At 33.6% G+C, this 15,871-nt stretch overlaps 1 protein-coding gene across 1 annotated transcript in view; it reads left to right on the top strand.

Annotated features, from left to right (window-relative positions):
• Ret (protein kinase receptor Ret oncogene) overlaps positions 1-15,871 on the top strand; it is a 195,896-nt gene that overhangs the window by 48,393 nt on the left and 131,632 nt on the right. The gene's annotated exons all lie outside the window — the stretch shown is intronic.

Here is a 15,871-nt window from a genome sequence, read left to right as displayed (position 1 = left end):
GTTGCTCTTGCAGATTTTTTCACTTAAAGTTGCTAGGAAAGGGCACTCGCCGAGCAGAAATTTAAGTCGAATTAGGAGGTCATCATCGCCACGAAAGCCTACTTAAAAGATCTCGAGAAAGCGTATTTTTTTTCATTTTCTCATTTTACGGTCTCTGTAGAGCATGCAAATTGGCCGAATCCTCTTTTGAGTGTCAAGTAGTCACTCTCCGGCATATTCTAGCCAGCTTTAATTTATTTGTTTTTTGTTATATTGGCGCTCTGTTGTACTAGGTTACATTAGCCCACACATTCCTGTTACATTGGCGTCCAACACCTACATTCATATATTTTTGTTACAATTCGGGTTAAAGAAGTTGAAGGATCACTGGGTCAAGTATATCGAGGTAAAATAAGACTATGTTGAGAAATAAATTTAATCTTCATCTTCCCAAAATTGTTGTTTTTCTTCTGTAGGTTAAGTACTTACCGGACCGCCTTAGTAGATATAGTATTTGTTTAAACTTTATATTAAAAGAATATATTGTATAAATATATTTAAACATCTAAGCGATATAACTGGTGTAGCCCCGATGTGGTGCAGTTTCGTATTTATAAATAAGGGAAATAAGACACGGATACGAAAACCTCTATCGGTACTTTTAAGTTATGAAAAACATATTTGTTACCGGAAATATCAAATGGCACACTTTTAGTAGGATTGCACATAAAATAAAATTGTACATAAGTAAATATTGAATTGCACATAAGTGAATATTTTAACGTATCTTACTATAAATACGGAATTCGATGTAACATTTTTATTTAAGTGTGCCTATATTTTTCCTTTCCAATATCAATAAAAAATGATCCATATCATCCTAGCTAACGTAAGTAGTTTTTTTGATAAACAGAAAGCCGTTTTACTTATGCATCAACACAAGATGAAAAATTCAGGTATCTTATAAATATCTAAAAACCGAGACGCTCTCTGGAGAGGTGTATTTTGTTCATAAAACGTCCCTAGACTCCTAAGAAACAGTGCACGGAAAGATAAGTTTTGGCTATATATATTTATTACCAAAGTGAATTGTTTATCAACTGCTGTAAATAATTAATAGGTAAATATTTTTAAAATTAATTTAGCCATACAAATATCTTTAACGAAAGCTAGTTTAAAAAACTGTTTTCTTTGCAGTTTTCAAAATTGCACTTTTAGAAACCTTCAGGTTGTCCAATAACATATACAGCTAATAAATATTTAAACCGTATTTATCAGAAATAAAAGTGTTTTCATTGGATATAAACAAATATATAGGAGATATAAACTAAAAAATGAATATAAATCTGCCTCATTGCTTAATTATCTTGATGATTTTGTTTATTTAGTGTTAGATATGGTTTTCAGAATTCATTAATGACTTTGTTTTTACAAATGTTGAGGAGATTGGTGCATTCAAGATCGAAGAGGTTTGAGCCTCATAATGGGTACCATATATGCTATCAAACTAAATTAAAAAATATACATGCATAAATTAACACAACACAATTTTAATAAAGAAACACATGTATAATAAATTAAAAAATAAAAAACTTGAGCTGAATAAAAAACAGTTTATGTGAAATATTTATTTAAGCATCGTATCCAATAATAAATTTAAAATTTCAGACTCTGAGCTGCTCATATTACCAGTGTCTATTATAATTAGTTGAATGTTAAAATTAACCATATTTTTTTCTTGGATTATACCACTTTTTAATAATTTTATAAGAAGATCCCAATTTAAAAAAAACCTATTGTTTTTTAATTTTCTTGAAATGACATTCGTTAATACACTTGATCAATGGTAGATTAATTATTTCTTAAACCAAATTAATGGGATGGTATGAAGTTCTTTTAATCAAGGATAGTTTTAAGACATTCCAAGATCAATTTTTTAAATAATTTGGTTATCACTGGTAATAGTGAAATGGAGAGGTAAAGTGAAATTAGCTCCAGTTTTTTCCAGATATTGGAGCCAATATTATTTAGGAGATTTCTCATTAATCTTGGATATTACTTAGCAAAATAAGAGCGTTGATCAAAGTTTTTGTTTAAATCAAATCATTTATTTACAATCCATTTAGAAATTTTTTAATTACTAATTTTAATTACTAATAACCAGTGACAGTTTTCTCAAAATCAAAATACATATTTGAATTGATTAATTAAATATCTAATACAACCGCAAAAAAATGATAGCTTAGTATATTCTAAGAATGTTCTAATGTATTAGTGGAGGTAGTGAATGTTTTGAGAGTCCTTTGTCTACAATATATTTGTGTTTGACTTTACAACTTCTACATACGATATGCCAGGCTGGAAAATGTTAAATCCCTTTGCAATTTATTCAGACCATCTGGGTCTTCACATATTCGTATTGCTTGGGGCCTCAACGACTTCACAAAACGTTTATGTTTATTGTTGACAGAAAGTTCATTTTCATGATATCGTACCACATGCGACGTTGTGTATAAATTTATCTGACTAAAAGACAAGATTGAATCTCATTTTATGTATTGGAAATTTAAAAAATATGTCATGGATATATTTTGCAAGTTTTTCAACTGTGTCTTTGTTTTTCTACAAAAATTTAATCCTAGTTCAAGTATAAAGAACGTCGTTGTAAGTAAAAATTTTTACGTCGATTTGTTGAAAATACAAGATACTTACCATATATTAATAATTATTTTTTTAACATAATATGGCACTTACAAACTCTGGAAATAGCACTATATAATATAATAACAACTGCTTATCAAAATTAAAAAATTTACTTTATGCAAAGTCTGCTCAAATGCATATAACAGTACATGACTTTACTTTTCGCATGAAAAGCTTGTTTTTGTTGTAGATCGACCCGTTTTCATAATATTGTCCAAATAACTTTTTTTATTATCTTCGTAATTGTTTCAGAAGTAAAAATTAATTCTAAGTAAACTATTTATATTTCAAACACCAACAAAACGTATAGGGTTACTTTCCATTAATTATAAAACTGTAGTTATATCCAGACCGCCATAGTAATACTCATAATCAGCCGCCGCCAAATATCAATCAGGTTAAAACGAGCCCTTGTAGGAGTAACACGTTCGATTTGGCTCGGACTTCAACTTTGTAAAGGTCAATATAAGGCGCTGCTTTTAGTGTCAATAAAAAGGATTTTATTATTCAAGACAATCGCGTAAAATGAGGAAATTGGAATTCCGGCCGCCATTGTTTAACGTTTTTCCTAAAAATTTTCATAAGGATTATAGATAAACAATACGTGACCAGGCGTGTTGAAGGACGGTTTATATTTTATGTGCATCAAATATTGAATCTGGCTCTGCTTATGTTCACAAAAGGTATTTCTGATAAATCTTCAGTAACGTTGAGAGTATCATGAAATATAATATGTATAAAAGAAACATGGACTTAACATAATGTACAAAAATATAGTTAATTTTCTGAATAAATGTTTAATTTCAGAACAAAAAATGCCCGAAAAGAGCAATGGGAACCATAGAAAAGTCAACAAAAACTAAATATTACAGGAAACAAAAAAACTCATTTTTATTTTTTCACGTTTCTTTTCGGTTATGAACATTGGCTATAATTACTGCGATTTTAATTTTATTCGAAATAATTGGACTTATGTCGTTCCATATAGAGCCCTAAATTTCTCCTTTTTCTAAGCGTACATTTGATATTTATCTTCCCTTGGACTATTATCTGCAGTGAATTTTTGTCATGTACCATTTTCCATTTATATATTTCAAATTGCTCAAACTTTTTCATTATTGGCTCTCGCACCGGTTAGCCTAATCGATTTTCAATATTGCACTTAAAAAATATATAAAGTTCACTTTTGCGTTGTTTATTGACAACTTAACAATTCTATCATAACCCACGTCTGGTAGAACAGCGTAAACAAAAGACGGTGTCTACACTCTACTACTATCAACTAATAATTATAATTATTTTAAAACCGAGAGTTACTTTAAATACTAATTCTGTGACACATAATTTCCGCAGATTCTACAAAACTGAGTAAAATGTCTTTATGATGTAAGTTCACGTATTTTTTATTATAATTAACGTACATACCATTAAGATAAATCATAGAAGATGCTCATTTCCAAAATTTTCTGTTTTAATAATTAAATTTAACCTGAATATTAAAAATTTTCACTTTAAAATAGAGAATACAAAAAATTCAACGAATGTGAGTAGAACTCAATAGACAATTTTGCCGGTAGACAATATGTTAATATATGCTATTAAAACATATATTAACATATTTATAAATTACTAACATTTAAACGGTTTTCACCCATATATTTTAGTGGCTCATAACATGTATACTTTTTTACACTGATGATGGAATTTACATTCCGAAAACGTTCTGTATTTGTGATATAGCCCGTTTGGGTATTTTATTATATACCTTTTACTAAAGATTTGAAATAAAATTTTTTGTGATACATGGTATACAGCCAGCTACAGGAACTTAGTTTCCTAGTGGATTTTATATTCTAACTACTTATTTACTTTAAAAGATATTACTTTCTTATATTCAGTAAAACCTCATTGTTAAGCTGGCTTAAACACACATAGTCTGTTTTTCAAGAACACTTGTAAGTTCAAAGAAGCTGACTTTTCATTTATTATTTGGAACTTATATTCGAACAGAGCACAGAAAACGCTGTAAAGTATCATATTTCTGTAACCAATTAGTTAAATTATCACCATTCAAAAGCGCCATACAATAGAATTGATTTATGGGTGTGCACTTAAATTACTTGCTTTACTGACTGTAACAAAAACAAATGGGGTTGATGTAACAAAAATAAATAAATTAAAGCTGGCTAGCTGAATGTGCCGGAGAATGATTACTTGACACTCAAAAAGAGGATTCGGCCAATTTGCATGCCCTACATAGACCGTAAAGTGAGAAAAAAAGGACAGGATACTTAAAAAAAAATAGAAATTAAGTAAATGAAAGTGATAAATTATGGAAGTTGCTCTAAGATATGATTGGGCGCCAGGAAAGTATTAACATATACCTTCCAAGGTATCTTGTAAAGCTGTTTGCTGCAATAAACGGGAAACAGGTATTAATTAAAATATTTAGTTTTCACCACAAATTTTAATCCCTATCCAAGTATATACAATATAATTTTTTTATAGCTACCCACCACCAATTATGTACAGTTAATCTAGTTACTTATATACAAAGAAAAATACCCTGGTTACACACAACGGATCCTTGATAAACTGAATTTACAAATAATAAAATATAGGAACAAATTTAATGACTATACCTAAAAAGGTAATTTACTTGCCTACTAGAGATGTAACTCTGTATTTCGGCTTTCAATTAAATGTCTTAACAAGTAATAAGGACACTATCCTGAAGGGATAGATGTCCAAAGGTTTAAATATATAATAATAATAAAATATCAAAAAAAAATAACTCTCAGATTAAATGTGTACACAAGAAATCGCACAAATGAGTTAAACGGGAGGATTTAAAACCTCAACCTACTTAGTCCCTAAATATGATTAAAAATTATTTTAGAAAAAAAACTGATGGTTTTTTTATTATTATTTTAAAATAGTATGATTTAAAGTAAAAAAAAATATAAAAAAGATTAAAACTAATAAACTTAATACAGGTTTACGAGATTTTATATTCTGAAGGAGGAAGATACTTCTCGCTGCTTTCTCAAATTGTCCGAGAATAACAAGGCCAGATTTGGACCTCTAGGGAACAGCCACGTCCAAAAAAAAAAATCAACTCTGGAACCAGGTGTGGTTCCGACCAGGTATTAACTTAAAAATTCTTCTTGAAACATCCAAAAAAAAAACAAAATCAAACATTCTTCCCTCGACTTCTGCTTGACTCCCAGAGGTAGGCGGCTCAGAGTGGTTATAAACCAACAGGACACAAAAAAAAACCGAACCAAAACTTCCTGCAACTTCTTCTTAAAAAAATTTTAATATTCTAAATAAAAACCTTTTATGCCTTCTCTGGCCCCTACCTCTAAACCCAAGTGTCTCTACCGAACGTCGAAGCAGAAGTCAGCAATCAGCACTTGTTTTGAGTTAGCTAAACTATGATTGCAAATATAGACGCTTGGTGTCTCTGTTGAATACCAACTTAAAATTTAACAATTAAGGAAATTATTAAGAGGATATGGATTTAAAAATTTTATTTAAAGTGAATAAAGAATTATTGAAGTGACGGACTCGTTACAGGACCACCTAGAAGTATGGCCAGAGAGTTTCTAACTATTTTGATCGGGGCGACCCATTTTTGTACCTCGGGTGACTCCGTGACGTGCAGATATAACTCTGTTCCACTGGCTATAATAATGAATACACCATATTTCAAAAGGTAAGTCCTTTCTTTGTACAAATAACAGCAATGAGTCAAGCCAGCTGATTTTCGTAATATTTAAATTAATTAATAGATTATTCACAATCAGAATATTGCATTTTTTCTTCCATTATTATTCTAATTTTATTTAACCAAAAACCTCCAAGTTTTACACAAAATAACAAAGTTCTCCTGATGATTGGAAAACTGTAAACTCATGTATAAAAATAGTTATTCTATACATCATCTGGTATATTTAATATCAGGAATTTGCAGGAACTTGTCATCGATGAGAGATCGTTTAGTTTATTTTTTCTCGTATAAAGGCCATGACAAGCGTACACAGGTAGATTATTAGATTATAATTGCCAGATGAAAGGTTCAAACTCATCGTAATACTGTCCATTTTATGTCTTAAATGGCGTCAACAATTTTACCTAAAACATAATAAACTGAAAAGCACATATCTCTAAAGACCGCTTTCCCTCTCGTAAAACCTTCTTATTACTAGCACGTAAAAAGCAGGGAAGCAAGGACAGTATTGCAACATAATCGTTGTTGATATACGATGTCGAGTGCCAAAGTTCCCTTTTGTGTTTAGTAAACTTCCCATGGAACTTCCTAAAAGTGTGTATTGTAGAGACCTATCTAAGTGGAACGACGAAGGGATGCTTATAGCGTGCAGATGGATAACTAATGTTGGAATGCACAGAAAATATTAATTATTTTCATGGAGGATAATATCGCGGTATTTAGGAAATATGAATTTTTAGTCGTTCAGTCATTTATACGGAGCAGAAAGAAAAGTGTAAATATTGATAATTGTCGGTTGATAAATAAAAGTTTATTGGTTTGTTGGTAATAAATCTAAGCATTTAGTTTAAGCAATGAGTTGAAAGACAGTAAACTACACAAAGATTTACAACTACTAAGACCGAAAGTTTTAGATGAAGCGCTCGCGATTGCCTTGGAACACGCTAGTCAAGCTTAACGAAGCTATCGCGTGCTAACCAGTGAAGAAGGCAGTGAAAAAACAAATGAACGTCTGGAGAAAATAGTACGGAAAATAGTTCGTAACACAATGCTGAAGAGACGCGAAAATAGGACTGAAAGTGTTCATGCAAATGCTAATGCTCTTTCAAGACGGCCTTGCAGTCCTTTAATTAGAGAAATGACTTTGCTCCGTAAGACAAACCACAGTGATTAATGATAAATGGCAGCCTCAATAGCTACAAGAGGCCTAAACAGATGATCCATGTATAAAAACAGTATTGAATTGGATGCGTCGAGGTAAGAGACCTTCTTGGCAATATATTAGTACATGTAGTCTAGAAGTAAAGTCCTACAGTAGCCAATGTGATTGTCTGGTACTAAAAGGTAATCTTTTGTACAGAACTTTTGAAAACGATGATGGTACAAAATCAAAGCTTCAGTTGATTGTACCTAAAATTAAAGTTTTAGAAGTATTGAGTCAGTTGCATTGACGGAAATGTGAACTATGTACAACCGGTAATGACCCAGTTGGTAAAAAGAGGGCACCCATGAAACAGTACATTGTTGGTAGTTCTATGGAAAGCGTAGCAATCGACATAGAAGGTCCATTTTCAGCAACTGATAATGGAAATAAATATATCCTGGTAGCTATCGATTATTTTACGTAATGGACTAAGGACTATGCGATACCAAATAAAGAAGCGGCTACCGTTGCAAAGGTAATTGTTAAATAATTCTTTAGTCGATTTGGTGTTCCCTTGGAGATCAACTCTGACTAAGGGAAAACTTCGATTCTCTTTCGAATTCATAATGAGATGTCTGGAGGAGAAAAGCAAAACATATGGACTAAAGCTAAATAGGAATAAGACAAAAATCATAATAGTAGACAAAGCTCGGAATATTCTTCAACACATTAAAGAAATTGGAAGCTTTGAAGTAGTAAATAGTTTCATATACCTGGGGTTTCATATACCTAATAACAAATGACGGGGGGTGTGACTGAGAGATACGTAGAAGGTCGACTATTTGTAGAACAGCAATGATGAAACTGGAAATAATTTGAAAAAATTGTAGCATAACAATTCACACAAAACTAAGTCTGGTAGGGGCACTCGTGTTTGCCATAGCCATATATGCATCCGAAACGTGAACCTTAAAGAAAGCGGATAAAAATAAACTAAACGCTTTTAAAATGTGGGTATACCGCCCCATTATCCTGGATTGATCATCGCACTAACATATCGATATTAGAACAACTTAAAATAAAGGATAGATTGCTTAAACAAATACAACAGAGATATTTGAAGTATTTCGGACACATCGCTAGAAGAACAGGTACGATGAAAAAATTGATAGTCGAGAGTAGAGTTAAAGGAAAGAGACCTAGGGGAAGGTAGCAAAAATATTGATTACCAAAGGATTACATGAAGCTGAAGAACTAGCCCAGGACAGGGAAGGATGGAGGGAAATCGTGATAAAACTGTAAAGTCCTGATGGTATCACCCCATCCCAAAGGGACAAGAACTGAGGAGGAGGATGGTATAACTACGTCTTATTAAGTTAGGTTAGGTATATCAGCTGATGTGTAATAGTTTGCCGTTGATAGCTTGTGTAAAACTGACTCCATTTCAGCTAATTGGAATTTAGAGTTTCGCGCGTACAATTTAAAATGATCCGTATAGTTTATATATAAAGTATATTATAATTAATTTATATTTTTTTTTATTCACATTTCTGTTTTATTTCTACCTTGCGCCGGATATATTGAATAAACCGCAAAAATGTTCATCTCGGGCTACGAATTTCACTATACAATTTTAATTTAATATATCCATTATTCAATCTCGTTTATTCTTAACTTGCCCGGTGATTTGAATTCGTCCAGCCTTTGAGTTTGATGCTTCCGTAGTATATACAAATTAAAATTAATTAAAAATTAAAATTTAATGTATATTGAATATATTTTACGATGTAATATGGAAAATTAAACTTCTAATGGAAAATTAAATCTACCTATTATAAATTAGGTTATTGTGTTTGTGCACAAAACGGACAAATCAAATCAATCGAGCGTAGCAGCGACGTGCTTTCAAACCAGAGTTTTTAAGTTATAAAAAGGGATAATCGATTATTTAATGGCATGTGTTTGTACCGATATATCGCGTAGACTGTCAGACAATTTTAAATTTGTATATAGAAAGTTGATTTTTGTGCAGTAAGAAAACACTTTTCGATTAAAATTGTTTTTATCATTATTTTAGAAAATTATAAAAAAGGCTGAAAACCGTAAACTTTTTAAATTTAAATGTGCACTTTTAAATACACGTTGAAATGTAAGGGTGATTCACGCAAGTCTAGCATTGTCCGTAATCTTTATTTTAAATGAAACACCCTGCATATTTTTATATTTTTAAAAGCTCCTTAACAACACGACCTCAACCAACTATGTCACGTAGGGTCTATTATGAATAAAACCTATTATGGGTGAAATTTTGAAATTATACTGTGTGCAGCGAAAAGGTGTGAATAATATATGCTAATAAATCTAATGAGCCGTACACTAAAACTTTTTCTTAAAAATATACATAGCAGAATATACAAACTATGCGAAAAGAGAATACAAGACACACAGTTTAGATTCGTGAAAGACGTAGGTACGACAGATGCACTGTTTAGTCTACAGGTATTATTTCAAAGATGCAGAGATATGACATGTGATATCTATAGAACAATTATCACAATAAGAAGCCACACATCTTGGAAATGAACCGACTACAGCGATCCAGATTCTGCGAGACGTTAGACAAGGATGTATACTTTCATCCAGAGGAAATACTTACAATAGGGAGTAGTTCTATATTCAGAGAATGCCTAAACAACATCCGCTATGCAGATGACACCGTTATTTTTGCAGACAGTTTTCACCAACTAATAAACAAAGTAAATGAAGTACGTGGAAGATCTGGACTACAAGTAAACATATCAAAACACCAGTGGACTAAAACAGTGGTAAGGTGGAGTAAAACATTTTACCTGTCTTGGAAAAATAGTAAACAAACAATGGGATCACTCACAAGAAGTGAAATGTAGCACAGAGAAGTATAGGAGCGCATTCAACAACATGGCCAAACTCTTTAAAAGCCACAACCTTAATCAGGAGATAAAAGTAAGGCTTCTACGATGCTATATCTTCTCGATATAATACCACTGGATACTCCTAGATACTCACTGAAGCGATGGAGAAAAAACTTGAAGCCTTCGAGATGTGGCTATACAGAAGAATCATATGGATATCATGGACAGACAAAATAACCAACGAGACTGTACTACGAAGAATGGGGAAAGAAAGAGGCGTGATGTATACGATGAAAAGGAGAAAGTTAAAAATATTACATAATTAGAAACGGCACTAAATATAGATTACTAAAAATATTCTTTCAAGACAAAGTATTTGGAAAGCAAGGAATTGTGAGAAGAAGAATATCATGGCTAAAAAACCCGAGGAAATGGTTCTCGACAACAACAACTAATCTATTTAAAGCATCAGTTAATAAAATAAATAAATCCAGAAGATCGCCAATACTCGAATAAGAATAAAAACTGTGTGCAAATCACTAATTAAATAAAATCGATTGTGACCTTATTTTAGAAAATTATAAAAAACGCTGAACCCATTTGAACCCGCTGAAATCATTTTTCAAATTTAAATGTGCGTTTTTAAACATTAATTTAAATGTACAAGGTGATTTATGCAAGTCTTTTACGAAAAGACTTTAAAAAACATAAAAATATACAGCGTGTTTCAATAAAAATAAATCTTTTGGACCCTGCTGTGGACTTTCACAAATGCTACCTGTAAGAAAATTGAGGCTTTCAAAATGTGGCCTTATCGTAGAATCCTAAAGATATCCTATATCGACCACGTTACTAACCAGGTCTATTCTGATTTCAAATCAGAATAGGCAAGTACAACCAGACCTGCGAATTTCGACGACGAATAACACTTGCTTGGGGGGCATATGGTTCACTAAGAGACATTTTTAGGAGCAACATCCCGATAGCTATGAAACGGAAGACATTCGACCAATGCGTTCTTCCTATTATGACATAGGGAGCAGAAACTCTCAGGCTCACAAAAACAACAGCACCAAAAATGCGAGTGGCACAAAGGCGCATGGAAAGATCAATTCTCTGCGTGACAAAAAAAGACAAAATAAGGAATCAAGACTTAAGGAAAAGAACAGGTATCAGTGATGTCGTCGAACGTATAGCCAAGCTGAAATAGAATTGGACAGGTCACATAGCGAGACTGAAAGACACAAGATGGACCAGAAAACTAATTGACTGGCGCCCACCAGTAGACAAACGCAGAGGACGATCACCAACACGCTGAATGGACGACATTAGACGAATATCCAAGAAATGGCAACAAGAAGCACAGAGCCGTGAAGAGTGGGAAAAATGGGAGAGACCTATGTCCAGCAGTGGATAGAACAGGTTGCATGATGAGGATGATGACTAACCAGGACGTTTTATTAAGAATGCAAAAAGGAAAAGAGTGTTTAACCACAACACAAATTGCCAAAATTGAATAATCCACAAATCTTTTTAGAGCCACTGTTTGCAAAATACAGATTGTATTTTTACACGGAGCAAGAGCAATATCAAGGCCATTAAAGGTAGCTTAAATGTCACAAAAATAAAACAAAATAGAAAGAAAATATTTTGCATCTTCTACGAATATCTATTTATTTGCATATTTATTTGCATCTTCTACGAATGGAAGAAACTAGCTCGCCCAGGGTATTTAGATAAAACCGACCAGAAAGTCGTAAAATACAAGGATTAAAACTGTCAGAGTAAAAATATAAGAAAGAGATTGTTTTTAATAACACAATATATATTTAATATTACCATAGGCAATTTATTTATATGTTGTCGATTTTATAAAGCGCTCCGAATACGTGACTGTTTTGTAAGACATTTATATCGTCTTCCCATTTATATACGGCGTCTACACCACCTTAATAAAATTTCTTTGTCGTATAAATATATTTGTAAATAAAAAGTTGCACTTAATTTTCTAGAAGTTGCAGTTGAATACTGTAATACTTTAATATTCCTAATGCTACAATCAATCTTTAAAGCCCACGTCGACCTATATTTGGCTTAAATTCAACCGATCTGATATTTATGGAGGTTGAAAGGATCTACGTAGATAAATTAGAGCATAACGTGTGTTCCAAAGGTAATTACAGTAGTGGTATGATATACGGTTTCGTGATTTTTTTAAGCAAATATTATTAAAGTAAGCTTTGGGCAATTTTTCTGCTACCGGAAAAATGTATTATAAAATAAGTAATTTATCAACGAAATTTAGTAATTATTGAAAATAACGTGGTATACTGTTAATTTTGGTACGTATTCGTTTATTTAGTTTACTATATATTCGACTGAGAATGTTTGCACTTTAAAATAGATTAATCTGACAATAGCCAGTGATGATTCCTCCCACGGTTTGAGATCAGCTGTAACCTTTCTCAGCTATGCAAGCGCCCCTCACCCGATTAAGTCCACAATTTGAATGTGGGTGCTTTTACCTGGCTACTGGAGGTGGACAAGATTGCTATGTCCAATTCCTCGATCAGGCTGCTTTTATTAAGGTTTGCCCGGTCAGCAGTGACCTTTGCATACGGGTTAACCTTATCTATAATAGCGACCTTAAGATGTCTTGAAGGCGGCTTTCGCGAAGCTTTGGGAATATGCAGCGGCGTTTCCACCACTGGTCTCTCGGAACCGTTGTCAGCCCCCGATGTGGGCACCTTCACGTTTGTTTTGGGAGGGGCTGGAGAGGGATGAGCTGCTCCCGTGGGTGCTTTTCCCATCGCCTCTCTGGCCTGCCTCCTTCTTTTTGCCCGAGCGCCACACACATTCCGCGGCACTTTGGCCGATTTTTCTGAGGTGGACCTTGTCCATTCTCCACTTGATCCGAAATTTGAGGTGAACATTGCTATTCATTCTTAGCTCCGGCTTCAAGCTGAGGTGAACGTTTTGGTTCAGCCTCGGAATTTGGTCTTTTTTTGTGTTTTTGTACAGTCATGTTGTTAATGGGGTTTGCCTGGTTCCCCAGAAGAATCCTTCACGACCACATAAAATCATGTGGCCATACAGCCATCGGTACGATTGCCTCACACCTTAGCTTGGGTAGGCTGCTTCTTGGTCGCTGAAGCAGTTCATCCATTCCTAGCCCCTCTAATACCTGTGAGAGATTCCCAGATACCCCAGAGAGCTATGTGGTGACAGTAACTGTTCTAGCGTGATCGTTTCACATCTTTATATACTTCCCATTCACCAGGCCTAGCCCTTTTATAGGGGGTACTTTCATTGAATGGAGAAATCCTTATTAGGAAGATCCCATTCATTGACACACATATACAGCCCTATCTGAACAGTAACCTTAAACCTTGAACCTACGTCAAGGTCGTGCAGCCCCTATTTTTGCACCTTTTAGATTTGTGGTTTGATTGTGTCTAGTCGTTGGATCTAATCTTATGTTTGATTTCAGTGTTTCAATAGCTTTTGTTTAATGTTTTATTTAGCTAATGCTTTGTTTTTACGGCTGAGTTCAAGATTGTGTTAACTCTTTAAAACTTTCCGTCTGGTGTCGCTTCAGTTGTAACTAAACGCTACTTTGACGAGCGTCAGTTAATGCCTGCTCAAAATCGTGAATTTTTAGGGAATTCGTTCTTGCTATTTATTTCTCAATGCTCAACTTTATCCTATTTTTAAGATCTATTTTTGGATTTTTTATATATTACATTTTACTCACTTCTATAGGGAGACATTTTACCAGCTCACTAAATCATATAGCAAACTGCTGCTAAGTAAGAATCGTCTTTTTTGTTATTTAACATTCCTTAAAGCCTGAGAAGACCATAAAGGCATTTCCAAATTTCTAAAACTTAAATATCAGAGTTCTTCTTCTTCTGTCTCTCAAATTTTTAGAAAGACCAGTTTTGCGCTTTCCCGTGAAGCGATTTATTTCACTAGACGAAAACTAGAAGTCACAAATATTAGTATTTTTAACGCCTGGTCATCTATTCATTCTTACAATACACATCTTATTTAATGGGACAGTTTCAGTGGGACCGTATCAACACACAGGTAGCCCTAAACACTTTTGAATCGAAGACTAAAACTCAGAAACGCAAATTGGCGCATCTATGTGCCGAACAAATTCCAAAAACAACAACGTAGAAACCCTCTACAGTGGCTCGTAACTTTTCTGGTACTGCTATTTCGACCATTGCTACTCGAGCTTTAGCAAAATATTTCTAATACTATGTTATCCCCAGTCACATTCCAATTGAGACAATCATCTGTCAAACTGATGAAGCCATCTCCAGTTTACCTTCCGAAGATGCTGAAATAAATCGCTAAAGTTCTTAGAAACGCAAAGCCTCCTACTTTGAACATTAGTCAATCCGAGCAAATAGCCCCGAAAGAACTTCAGTCAAATCCAAATCTAGTCATTTTACCCGCTGATAAAGGAATTCCACCGACATTAAACCCTTCTTCTTGTAATAAGTAACTATCAAATCTCATTAATACTCCAGACTACAGACCAATTCCTAATAATTCAACAACCTATCTGGAGCAAACAACAAAAGTCATTATCAATAAAACTTCAAAGTTGACATCAAACAATCTCTAATTCCTCGTGAAAAATCTTCCAGAACACCTCGAATATATGGTCTACCCAAAATTCACAAACTCGATATTCCTCTACGTCTCTCTGTCAGTGTATACAACTGCGCTACACAGCCATTGGCCAAGTACTTGGTAAAAACTCTACAACCTCTTGCTGAAAGTGCTTCATCCTTCGACAAAAATTCTTTACATTTCATCGAACTTTTTAAACAATACCCTCTCTCACCGTCAGACATTCTAATAAGCTAATCCCTACGCCAACCTCCACCCAAACAACGTCACCATCGACAGTAAAAATGACCCGTCCCCAGCACCAGTAATCCATTAATAAGTGATCAGTGTAGTATAGTCTGGGGACTCGGGAGACTGAGACCTCGAAAGCCCTGAAGAAAGTATCGAACAGGATGTCGAAAGCTCGGCGCAATGATAATCGAGGCGGCAATACTGTTCATTAAGAAACAATGTGGAGGGGAGATGATTTTCATATCCGTCTGTTAAGTGGAAACATAATGTTAGTATCTCTGTTAGCTTCTCTCGCTAATTTTATAATACTAACTATACATTTTTTCCGTACCTATATGTGCATTAAAAATATTAAAAACACTACTCATCCAGTTTATTTAACCAAATTGTCACACTATCACTTGCATTAAATTAAAAGTTTATTAAAATAGACAAAATCTCTGGGTAATATATAAATAAATGATAGTCCTAGTTTAAAAAACCCAGTTAGGCGTAAACTGCTTTGTTCACGAGGAAAGCGACAGAGTTTTTCCTAGTTTATCA

Source organism: Diabrotica undecimpunctata, chromosome 5, assembly GCF_040954645.1.
Source record: "Diabrotica undecimpunctata isolate CICGRU chromosome 5, icDiaUnde3, whole genome shotgun sequence".
Taxonomy (NCBI): Eukaryota; Metazoa; Arthropoda; class Insecta; order Coleoptera; family Chrysomelidae; genus Diabrotica; species Diabrotica undecimpunctata.
The sequence above is the reverse complement of the archived record's forward strand: the minus strand, read 5'-3'. Positions and strand labels throughout refer to the sequence as shown.